This window comes from Dasypus novemcinctus, chromosome 19 (genome assembly GCF_030445035.2).
Source record: "Dasypus novemcinctus isolate mDasNov1 chromosome 19, mDasNov1.1.hap2, whole genome shotgun sequence".
NCBI classification, from domain to species: Eukaryota; Metazoa; Chordata; class Mammalia; order Cingulata; family Dasypodidae; genus Dasypus; species Dasypus novemcinctus.
The window spans coordinates 10,867,753-10,879,625 of NC_080691.1; the positions used below are offsets into that span (position 1 = coordinate 10,867,753).

General features: G+C 52.4%; 1 non-coding gene across 1 annotated transcript; it reads right to left on the bottom strand.

Moving 5' to 3' along the window:
- Positions 1 to 2,609: 2,609 nt before the first annotated feature.
- On the bottom strand, positions 2,610 to 2,713 carry LOC111760845 (U6 spliceosomal RNA). Its single transcript, XR_002794425.2, has one exon. It is a non-coding gene; the product is annotated as a U6 spliceosomal RNA (small nuclear RNA).
- Between the last annotated feature and the right edge of the window lie 9,160 nt (positions 2,714 to 11,873).

The following is an 11,873-nucleotide window of genomic DNA, read 5'->3' on the forward strand; positions in this document are numbered from 1 at the left end:
TATTACCTAATACCATTTGCCATTCGACCAGGGAAACCCTCCACCATCCCTGGCTCCGGGTCAGGCACTGGTAATTTAAAATGCCATCTTCACTTAGAAAGGCAGTCAGGGGCCCTCCCCCTGCTGCAGACCCAACCCCCCTGCCCAGTTCCTGACCCAGCTGTGCTGCCACCCCACCTCCCACCTCTTATAATAGCTGTGCCTTCAGCTCCAGCCCACCTCACACCTTCCAAGCCACGGGTCCCACGACAACCCCGGGAGCTAAGCAGAGAGGGGCTCATTGCATTTACTAGATGAGGCCGTCGAGGCTCAGGGAGGGCACCTGCCTGGCTCCAGCTCCTGCGGCTCCTCAAGTGTGGTCCCGCCCAGGCAGGCACATGTGTCCTTCGAGCTCGGGCGTCCTCTTCTGCAGGGAGCCTCACACAAGGAACACAGACTTCGTTCGCCCTTCATGCCACACCTGTTGTGGTAATGGGTGCAGGAAGGGGATACTAAGCAGTTTTATAACAGGAGGTTTGGAGTCAGGCACATTGGCTTGGAATTCTTGGCCTTTCAGTAACTTAGGAACCTTAGGAAAATGACACCTTCTCCAACACTCAATCTTATCACCTGTAAAACGTGGCCAATTCCACCTTCTTCATCATGTTATTGGGAGAATTAGGTGAGTATCTGTGTAAATGTCAGGTTCATGGCCACAGCGCCAGCTCTGGAGTAATGCTGACTGTCTCCCTGCCCCCCTTACTGTCCTCTCTCAGACCTCCTGCTCTCTGCCCCAGGCACCTTGGCCTTCTCCGGTCCTATAGCAATGAGAGCGCATGTTGCAGGGAGTTTCCCCCTGGCTGTTTCCCCCATCCACAAAGCACAGCCAGCTTTCATCACAGAGGTCTTGACTCAAAGGTCAGCTCCCAGAGAGGCTTGCCTGCCACCTACATGACCTCCACCAGGGAACTGCCATTCGCTATGGAATGCCGCTTTTTATTTCCCTCATGGCATTTAACACTTTCTGAAATTATTTATTTGTGGTCTTAATCATTTTCTGTCTCCTACTCTCAAGGAGGTCCTAGAAGGTTTATAACCTCTTTTCTTGTTAACTGCTGTGTTCTCTGCCCTTAGAATAGTGCATATGAGAGAATAGGTACTTAAAAGGTGGAGGTTGGAAGGATAGATGGATGGATGAATGGATGGATGGTAGGGGTGGGTGGATGGATGGGTAGATGGATGAATGGTAAGGTGGACAGATGGGTGCATGTGTGGGTGGGTTTATGAATGGATCAATTAGTAGATAATTATGGACTGGTTAATACTTTGGGGTCTACAGTGACTTGATCTTAACACCAAGTTCTTCTAACAAACCTCTCTGGTTGCAAAAATAACAAAACAAAAATAAAACAGAAAAAGCATAGCTCTCCTGACCACCTTTCTCTGTAAAGGCAATGAATATATCCTTCCCTTTGTCATTCTCTTAGCTAGTATGTTGGGATGGATCACCATGTAGCTGAAAACAGAACAAAACAAACACAATAACAACAAAAATCCCACAAAACAATGTGCATACCCTTTAGAAGCTCCCCAAGCGCTTTGTTGAATCAATGGCCAACATCTGGATGGTAGAGATGGAGTTCTTCCTGGCTAGTGGGTGTGATATTAGCATCTTCACTTTGCCATCCACAAATGTCTGACTCCAGAAAATTCCTTTTCCAGTGAAAATAGATTGTCCATGAGATCCCGGAAGCTTCTGCAGAAAAGGATCTCAGCCTTCCACCCCCATCCTCAGCCCAGCCAGGCTCCAGTTGGTCCATTAAAACCCTCTGAATGTGGAATCCTGTTCCCTGCCTGACCGCTAGCCCTGCCTCAGGCCAATGCGTCAGTCCAATCAGCAGCACTGACGTTAGACAAGAAATGTCGGGGTTTTCCATTCATCCCCCACCTCTCCTGAAGGGAGAGGACAGCGCGGACCACTGCGTTACAGAGGGCAGAGCAGAGATCAAAGCAGAGCGAGATCAAAGGTGGTCACCCCACTCCCCCAGGGGTCCCGCCTCCTGGGCCAACCTTCGATGCCAGATCCAGAGAGGTGAGAAAGGCACAGGGGACAGAACGATGCTGCCAGGGAGGAGCGGTCATCCGCGGACTGTCCAGGCGGGAGCAGACCCTGCTCGTGCTGGCAGCCAGGGGAGGAGGCCGTGCTGGCTGCAGGCCACCCGGGCAAGGGTCTCCTACCAATGACCTCACCCCCTCCAGGGTCCCTCATTCCCCTCTTCCCCCGGTAGACCATTGCGCTAACATCAGCCCAGAGGGGAGCTTCCCCATCTGACCCCATCAGAAGCAGCCCTCCACCCCTCACGCCCATGGAGTGGTCTCTAAGGGGGGGCTCCTCATTTCCAGGCAGTGTCCTCAGCATCCAGGTCAGGGCCTGGCACGAAGGGGGTGCTCCCCAAATGCCTTTTTTCTTAAACAAATCAATTTTATTAGGTACATATCAACAAAGCATACAGTTCATCCACAGTGCACAATCAGTGGTATGTGGCACAGTCACATAGTTGTGCATTGATCACCTCAGTCATCATTAGAGCATTCTCATTATTTCAATAATAATAGTAAATGAAAAAATGAAAAATAGGGAACGCTTCACAGATTTGCGTGTCTTCCTTGCGCAGGGGCCGTGCTAATCTCCGTATTGTTCTAATTTTAGTAGACGTGCTGCTGAAGCGAGCACCCCGAATGCCTCTTGAGTGGGGTGGTGTCCCACCAGGCAGCCTGCCTTCACTCCTCCTAGGACGCAGGGACCGTTGGTGTCTCACTGAAGAAGAGAGCAGCACCAAACCCTTTTGGACAGCGATGGTGTGCGAGAAACTCTGGCTTGGAACAACCTCTTTGGGAGGCTTTTCCTCTCCTGGTGGGCCTGTGTAGGTTTGTGTGTCCCCGCCCTCAACACCCACTCACAACTGGAGAGGCACCCACCTTGCCGTGTGTGCCCAGAAGAGGCGGCACTTTAAAGCATTAAGTGCCACTGTCTGTTGGAAGAACTTCCAAATACCTCATTTAAAACAAAGCAGGCGCGGGAAGGGCCCTGGACTTAGCCGTTTGAGCCGCTCCCTGCTGGGGCACAGGTGAGAGCCTGGAGCACCTGATTCCTGAGAGAAGGTGAGGAGGTGCCGAGGGAACCTCAGAAGCCGTGGCCTTGGCCTTGCTCGTCTCCAGACTCCTGGACCTGTGAGAGCAAAAGCCCCCTGGGTCTGAACTGCTCTGAGTAAGCACTCGGCCATTCACGGGGAGAAGGTGTCTAAACTGCACGTCCTGTCTATGGGAAAAGATGAACCTTGAGCTTAGTGGAGCCAGGGCGAGACCCCAAGGCACCTGGCCAGGTGACACAGCCCTCTGTGGAATGGGGGCGGAGGGGCAGAGAGGAGAGATGGCTCAGGTGTGGACTTTCAGGGCGGCCTGGTGGCTACCTGGTGTCTGCCCTGATCCCAGCTCTCCAGTCTCCCCTGGGGGACTTCCCTACAGTGGTCCTTTTTTTTTTAAATTTTATTGAAGTTTTTCATTTATACATGAACATACATTAACAATAAGTGTATAGAAAAAGTTGTGAACTTACAAAAAGGTATAACATCCCCCAGGGCATCACCCCACCAGCAACACCGGGCATTGCTGTGAAACGTTTGTTACAAATTATGAAAAATAGGGTCAAAATCATATTAACTATAACCTATGTCTTACATTTGGTGTATTTCCCCCCCAACCCACCCCATTGTTATATTTTTAATATATTTTTATTATGGAAGTTATGAACTTACAAAATAAGTGTTCCTTATTTTAAAGAAATAAAAGCCAGGCAATAATCTGCCCTATCTTCTGCCTTCTAAATGACAGTTCTACTCAAGTGCAGTGGACTTCTCTGCTTAAACCACATTTGTGAGGTCACTCTCCCCCCGTTAGCTTGCCCGGTGTCGTTTCCTTCCTGTGGCCTCTTTAAAGGCTGCTGTAGCCACATGGGGGTTTCCCACTCTTTCCCTAAAACTGGAAGGACGTGGGTTCCACAGTGGCTGGCGTTTCCCTTTTATCAGCACATATCTCAAGAATCCAATCATCCTTGCAGGCTGATGTGGCCTGTGGTACATTTTTAAAAAGCAGTTTTATTGCGATATAGTCACCTACCGCACAATCAATCCAAAGTGTACAACCAATGGCTTTTAGTATAATCACAGTGTTGTGCATTCATCAGCACAAAACATTTTAGAACAATTTCATTACTCCAAAAAGAACTACTCCACATCCCTTAGCAGTCACCTCCCAATCCCTCTATCCTTCCCCAGCCTGCATAATGACTAATCTAATTCCATCTTGATAAATTGATTTATATTTACATTTTATATATATGGAATCATACAATATGTCTGGTGTCTTTCACTTAGCATAATGGGTTTTTTTTTGAGCCCCGTTTTTTCTGTCCTCTCACTTTCAACCAAAATGCTGCATCATTAGATTTTAGTTGCAACTTCAAAAGCCCAGGTAGTGGCATATCAGTTAACTGTGTAATGAAAGAATAATCTGTACTTCGGGTTGTAATGGAAGGGGATAGCATGACTTGCTTTGACCTAAGACAGAGGTTTTGAACTAGAGCAGATGTGCTGAGGGGGGGGCATAACCTCTGTGGACACGGCCGCCGCGCCCCTTTACGAGAGTCCCCCCCCAGGGCCGGGGGCGCTGCAGGGCCAGGCTTGAGCAGCAGAACGTCTGGGTCGGCTTTTGAGACGGGCTGATAAAGAAGCCGCCACAGCGCAGGGGACACGGCGGCACAGGGGAGCTCCCGTTGGTGTCTATGGGAAGCAGAGGTCACCTGGTGTATTTTGTCACCTGCTCTCCTTCGTGTCCTCAGTTTTTGCTTTTTAAGCAGTCTTCACATATCACTGAATATTTTTCTTTAAATCACCTCTGGTCTTACCTCACCGTCTGCTTTAGCAGTAACTGCGGTGTGAGCAAAGGGCCGATGGGCTCATTCCGTGTACATACACACACTCAGACACATGCACACGACACACATGCAAACACATGCACACACACAGACACACACATGGACACACACATACACACAGAGACACACACATGGATGCACATACATGCACATGGACACAGGCACAGCTGCACATGCACACGTACACACATGGACACGGACACACACCTGCACACGCACATGGATGCATGCATACAGACACACATGCACATGGGCACAGACACATGTGCACACACAGACACACATGCATGCACATATGGACACACAGAGACATAGGCACAGATGCACACACGGACACACATGCACACAGGCACACTCACACGGACACACACACAATTCATAGTTTTAAAGTCTGAATTCTTCATAACGAGCCACAGGAAACTACAGCTGGAGAAGGTCTGGGAACTCTGCGGTTGTTCTCACGTTTAACCCATCTAGCTCATAAACGTGGCGGTTATTGTACGCGTCCACTCGGCCGGGCCCACTGCCTGGGGGCTCGGTCCAGCGCTAGCCCGCACGCCGCTGGCAGGGTCACCTGCAGGTGGGGTTCTCATCCCCCGTCCCCTGCCTCTGTGCACAGGAGGCGTCCCCGGGGTGGTGACGGCCTCGTGCCATCCCTTGAGAGGCCTCAGGAGCCAGCAAGGAGGCTCCTCAGGGAAGAGTCCTGCCTCGTGACGACAGCATGGAGCTAGCCCGTCCCCCTGCCACCTCCCCGCAGGCCTCGGGCAGGCTGGGCCCACAACCACCAACACCAGCCTCCACGTCCACGTCCTCCCTGGTGCGCACATGGCCGACCGCCTCTGTTCTCCTGGACAGCCCTGGTGGGGAGGGAGCATTCCCAGCTGCAGGCAGCAGGTTGATGAAATTGCCCTTGATCGGCGAGCTCATTCTGGCAATGCAAATAATAGCACCTTATACTATCAGGTCGTTTAATTCATCATTCAGGCAGGGAAAAGGGGAAAACACCTTAATTGTCCCTCTAAAAGAAGGTACCAGGTGAAAGTGTGCATGTCTGTATCATAAAACATTGGGCAGTTATTAACAAGAAGGAATGTTGCAGAGCTTTAGCTGCTGACCTAAGGAATATCCCTGATATCTTTGGTGTGAAAAACGGAAGTTGCAGAGAAACGTTTATGGAAGGATCTCATTTTGTTATAGATGGTAACAGCAATGCCCCACGTGCATGCGTATGGGGTTAGATACAAGGAAGACAATGTGTGCAGAGCTGTAGAGAGGGAAAGAAAGAGCCTGAAAACACGGGGGACGGGGGAAAATGGAAGAAGGAAAATGTACTGGTTCATGCTCCCATTTTAGAGAAGGGGAAATTGAGGCACCAGGGAAGGGCGTGATTTCCCGTGGTCACGTGGTAGGTAAGGAAAGCAGCCTCGGTCTCCCGCTTCTCGGCCCACGCCCAGCCACTCGGAGGAAGCATTTGCTCGTGAACCTGACCTGGGAGAGGAGCCCTGCCTTGGCCCGCACAGGGGCCACGACTCCTAGGCCCGGCAATGCCGGGGCCAGCGGGTCCTCCTGCTAAGAGACCCCCTCCTCTCCCACAGAGACCCTCCGTCTCCACCACATGCCCCCACAGCCGTCGGGCAGATGAAGCTGTGCTCCCAAGCCCGCCCCTCGGCTCTTTCAAACCCAGCGCGCGTGAGCCCGTTACCCGCTCGAGCAGGTGCCAGGCGGGGTGGCTGGAAGGTGGAACTAAAAGCTGCCCTCGTGGGCTCCGTCCTGCGGCAGCGTGTGGGGCCCGGGGGACGGGAACCAGGCCTACCCATGCTGGCTGCACCGCAGGCAGCGCTTGGCAAGGGCCGGGAGACGCCTGGACTTCCGGAGCAGCCACCGCCGGGGTCCGCCACCTGCCGTGGCTCCCCGTTGCCCTCAGCGGTATCCCCCGCACGGCGCTCATTCACCACGTTTCACCGTGACCTCTTGCCTCCTGGACGATGGTGTATTTGATAATGTGTTTATTTTGTTAAGCAGCTCACATATTTTACTAAACATATTTATGTTGAAAGGACACAACACGAGACAGTATTGTTACTGATTTTTCTAAATGCAGGCAGATGCTTTCCCCCTGGTGCAGCGGCTGGTAGATCTCCCTTGAAAGCAGGCGAGTACCTGCCCGGGGAGGGTGATGGTGCCACAGCACCCACCAGCAGGCCTCCTCGGCTTCAGGCAAAGGACGAAGTTAAGGCGCCGGCTTCTCCCTGCACGGCTCGGTGTCTTTTTAGGGCCCTGTTCTTCCACCCCTGCGCCCCCAGCAAGCCCCGAGCATGCCCGGCCCCTCCCCTGCAGCTGCCTGAGCCAGGAGCCTCCTGGTGGGAAGCCCCTCTGTCCTTCTCGAGGCAGGGCCTGCCCGCTGTATTTCTTTGTTCTCGGCCGTCTCCCAAGAGCCTTGCCGAGTGACTGGCACTCAGGACGTGCTCTGCAAACATGTGTTAAGTGTCATCATATGAATTACCACGCTGGCCACTTCAGGAAGAACTCCAGCCCCAAGCCAGCACGGCCCCTCGACATACTTTAAGTCCATCTGTTAGAAAATTGTCACCTGCACTGATTTGGTTGAAGAGGATGCTTCACTGCCATCTGTTGTAACATCATCCTACCGAGTCTCTAAATCTACAGTGTTCATGATGCTCACTGGGCCACTTAGCTATGGGGGCTTTGTGCACTGCGCCACCTGCACCACTATTCTCAGCAGTCCTGAGAGCGTTCAGGCACATGGAGACCAGGCCACCACTTGGTGGAAGAGGAGAAGGAAGCGTCACTGGAGTTTCTGTGGTTCTGAGCCATCTCTCTGCCTAGGAATCATCTCCCCAAGGGGAGGCTCAGCAGCAGCCCCCAGGAACCTCCACTCACCGCTCTCCTGCAGGGTCTGTCCCCCCTTGATGAGTGCAACATCCAGGGTAGCGTCACCTGAAGTCACAGATCCTAAAGCCGCAACAACAGCGATAAACCAACAGAATTAATGAAAGCAATGACGCTCTTGACCGGCCATCGATTCCCAGCATGTTCAGGAAGCGGGCACACAAGAGAGCAGAGAAGCGAGCCCGTGAGCCTGGGGGCCAGGCATGGGCTGTGTGGAGTGGTGGCAAGAGTCAGGCTCCGCAGAACCTAACGTGGCTACTGCCCGGGCTCCCGTGGGCCTGGTGCGGGGCCTGCAAGATGACACAGTGGTTTTTGGAGGAGTGACTTTTGGCTTTTCCTTTTTGGTGGGGTTGCGTTGTTCCAGAATTCTCCTGGGCTCAGGGACATGGTTCATCTAGATCAAGGCTGCTGTAAAGGACCACACTGTCCCTGCTTACGGCTCTGGGGCCACCCGGCCTCCGTCGCCGCCACTCGGCTCTGTAATTACGGAGCAGGAGCAGCCCCAGCGGGGCTGACGGGTGGAGGCGCCGGGATTTGGCCCACGGGGAGCAGTGCGCTCGCCCCGCTCCGGACGGCAGCTCTCGATTTTGGCCACGGCCAAATGACTGCGAGTGACGCGAGTAAAAAGGCAGTGTCCCCTCAGCCTCACCGAAGCATCACGGGAAAGGTCCTCTCCCAACCCGCGCCCAGGAAAACTCACCGCCGGCGACCTCTGTCCTCGCCGTCCCCCAGCCTGCAGGGGCCGAGCAAACGGCGGGAGTTTGGGGAGCACGCGCGGCTCCCCGCGTCCCCGGGAAGCTGATGCCACTGGCCGTTTCCAGCAGGAGGTGACAGCGGCCACAAACGCCATCTCAATATCATCATTGCCACTTTTCCTCATTTCCACCCGTGAAGAAGGTGACGCGGGTGCTGCTAACGGCTGGAGTTTCAATAAGCTTCACGTTCACGCACGATGAAAAGCGACCAGAACAATTAGAGAGGAACTTGAAGGTGAAGCGTTCCCTCTCCTGTGGGGAGAAGGCACACAGGAAACCTTCTCTGTCCTCTTGAGGACGTTTTCTCAGGCCCAGCCCCACCCCGCCATCGCAGCTGAACTCCGGCTGCCCACGAGGTCATCTGCCGACACCCTTGGGTTCAGTGTAGAACAGTGTCGTGCCAGGAAAACTGAGCGCTTTGCCCGTGTGCTGTCTCACATCATCGAAATGCCCTCACCAAGCATGTTTAGAATCCAGAGCTCATGCGCACACATGCTCGTGGGCGCACTCCGCTGTAGGCTAGATTATTTTCTTCTTCCGGCACCTGAATCCGGTGCTCTAGTCTGAGCTCCTCATATTCTTCCAAGCCTGCTCTGCGTGGACGTCTCTGTCTCGGTGGACACAGCGCCTTCCTTCTAAGGCCCCAGGGCCCAAGCCCTGACAGCAGCCCTGATTCCCCTCTTCTCCCTGCACATCTGGGAGCTCTGATGGGCGTCAGCTTCCAGTCTCCTGAATCAGCACTTCTCATCACCGCCACTGTCCCGGCCCTGACATAGGCTGCTCTCATTGCTCATCTGCATCCACGTCCCTTTTGTCCTCTCCTTTTGTCCTCTCCTTTCGATCCGCTCAGTGGTCTATTAAAAGGGAGATGAGGGAAGCGGCTGTGGCTCAATCAGTTGAGCTCCTGTCTACCATATGGGAGGCCCTGGGTTCGCGTCCAGGGGCCTCCTTGTGAGGGCAAAGCTGGCCCACGCCCATGGAGAGCTGATGGCTCGTACTCGCACCTGTGGAGAGCTGGTGCAGTAAGATGACACAACAAAGGGAGTGAAGCAGACACAGAAGAACGCACAGCGAATGGACACAGAGAGCAGACAGCAAGCAGGCTGCAAGCAGGGAGGCGGGGGGATAAGTTTAAAAATTAAATTAAATTAAAACTGAAAAAAAAAAGGAAGATGAGATCACGAGCCTCCTCTGCTCACACCCTTCTAAGGCTTCTCACCTCACGCTAATTAAGAAGCAAAGCCCTCAGCAGTCAGTGGGCCCTGCAGGGTGGACTTGCCCCTCCAGCCTCTAGGATCTCCTCTGCAGCTCTTCTTTCTATTCCTTGAAGCCTCTGGCCTCAGGGCCTTTGCACTTGCTATCCCTCTGCCTGGAACGCTCTTCCCCCAGGTAGGCACACCTGGCCCCTTACTCCCCCAGCAGGCACACCTGGCCCCTTGCTCCCCCAGCAGGCACACCTGGTCCCTTGCTCGCCATCTTCTAGTCTCTCTGCAAATGCCACCTTCCCAGTGAGGTTTTCCTGGCCACCTTCTGGAAAACTGCAAAACCATTTTCCCACGCCAGCACATTTTGTCCTCCTCATTGTTTCACTTTTGCCTTAGCAGTTTTTCTCTCAACTATGCCATGGCCCTTTCATCCTGCCTTTGGCTCCCTGCCAGCATGGAAGCTTTGTCTGGGCTCCCCAGGGTCTGGAACCCCGCCTGGCCCCTGGTGAGCGCCCCAAACCCATCTGTTGAATGAGTGAGTGATGGGACAGGCAGACAATTGTTACCCAGGCGTCCTTGATATACAACCTGTTTCAAGGCATTTAATGCAATTTTAACAACTGCACATTTTTAACAAAATTAAATGCAATTAATTGATAAGCATGGCAATGCCTCCTCTCTGGCAATCAATTAAATGCAAATAAATGTGACAAAAAAGTTTTGTCATTTAGCACATTGGCAAAGACTTTTAAAGAAAGTGAAAATCCCTGTACGTGTGAGGTGAAAATGAAATGGGCAGTTCCCCCACTGTCAGTGACAACGTGCATAAGTACAAACTTCTGCAGAATATTTCGGCCATATGAAGCCAAATGTTAGCGTTAGAGGTCTGCAGTCATTAATGAGCTGTACCTCAGTTTTCCCTGATATTCATTTCGGAAAAAGGCAAAGCCCCTCCCCCATGCGGAGCTTTCCCACAGGTTAAACAAAGGAACCCCGAGGAGACAGAAGTAAAGGGACACAGAGCTCTTCACCATCTGCATATCAGAGGGAGGTGGGGGTCTTTACTACCTCCACCCGATTATCAGGGCGAGACAGAGACAGAAACCTTCACTATTTACAAACCCTTTAAAACCTCACAGAGGGAAAGAAACGGCTGCTCCTGCAGCATTCCCAGAAGCCAGGGACTCCCTCCGCCCCTCCCACTACCTCACTCAGACCCTCCGCCCCCTCCCACTACCTCACTCAGACCCCCCGCCCCCTCCCACTACCTATCACTTCCCCGCCTGGGAAAGTTCTGCATAAATTCAAGTCCCGCCCTTCCAGGAGTGGCTGAAGTCTCTCTTCAGACCCCACCATGCTGGTGGGGGGGCTGAAGTCTGTTCTTCAGACCCCCCCCGTTGGGAGAGCTTCTCAGTAAATAAATTCTTTGCTTATGGTCAATCAGTCTCCGTGTCCCAGTAAGCACCCACCGTATTTTCTCCAACACTTAGCAATAATCACACACTTGGAGCCAGTTTTAATTCCACTTTAAATAATAATCCTGAGCAAGTAGCCATAGAACTGAGCAAAGATGTATAAAAACATATTTACTGTAGCATTGTTCATTATCTCCAAAATGTAGCAACCTCCTAAATATCCAATAATGGAAAGACTGGTAAAATAAATTGTGACTCAACGCTGAGATATTATGAAACAGCAAGATCTCATTTAGGATGCAATTGGGTAACAAGATAAAAATACAGTTCATAAGCACCAGGTTAAAAAGTGTCTATATAATACAGCCCATCTGTCTTAAAAAGGATGGAAGCAGCAAGAAGAAACTGAAGGTAACATATTACAGCATGGGAGGATTTGTAAGATGTTTGCTACATATGGCCAAACAGTCTTGCTGAAAGCTGTTGCTCTGCGCTTCCTCACCGAGCGTGCCGGAAGCGCCTGCTTGGATTCACCACCACAGCTGCGGGCTCCGGCTCTTTATGGGGGAGAGAACCCGATGGTCTCTAGGGGATGGGATGCAAAGTGATCTTTGTC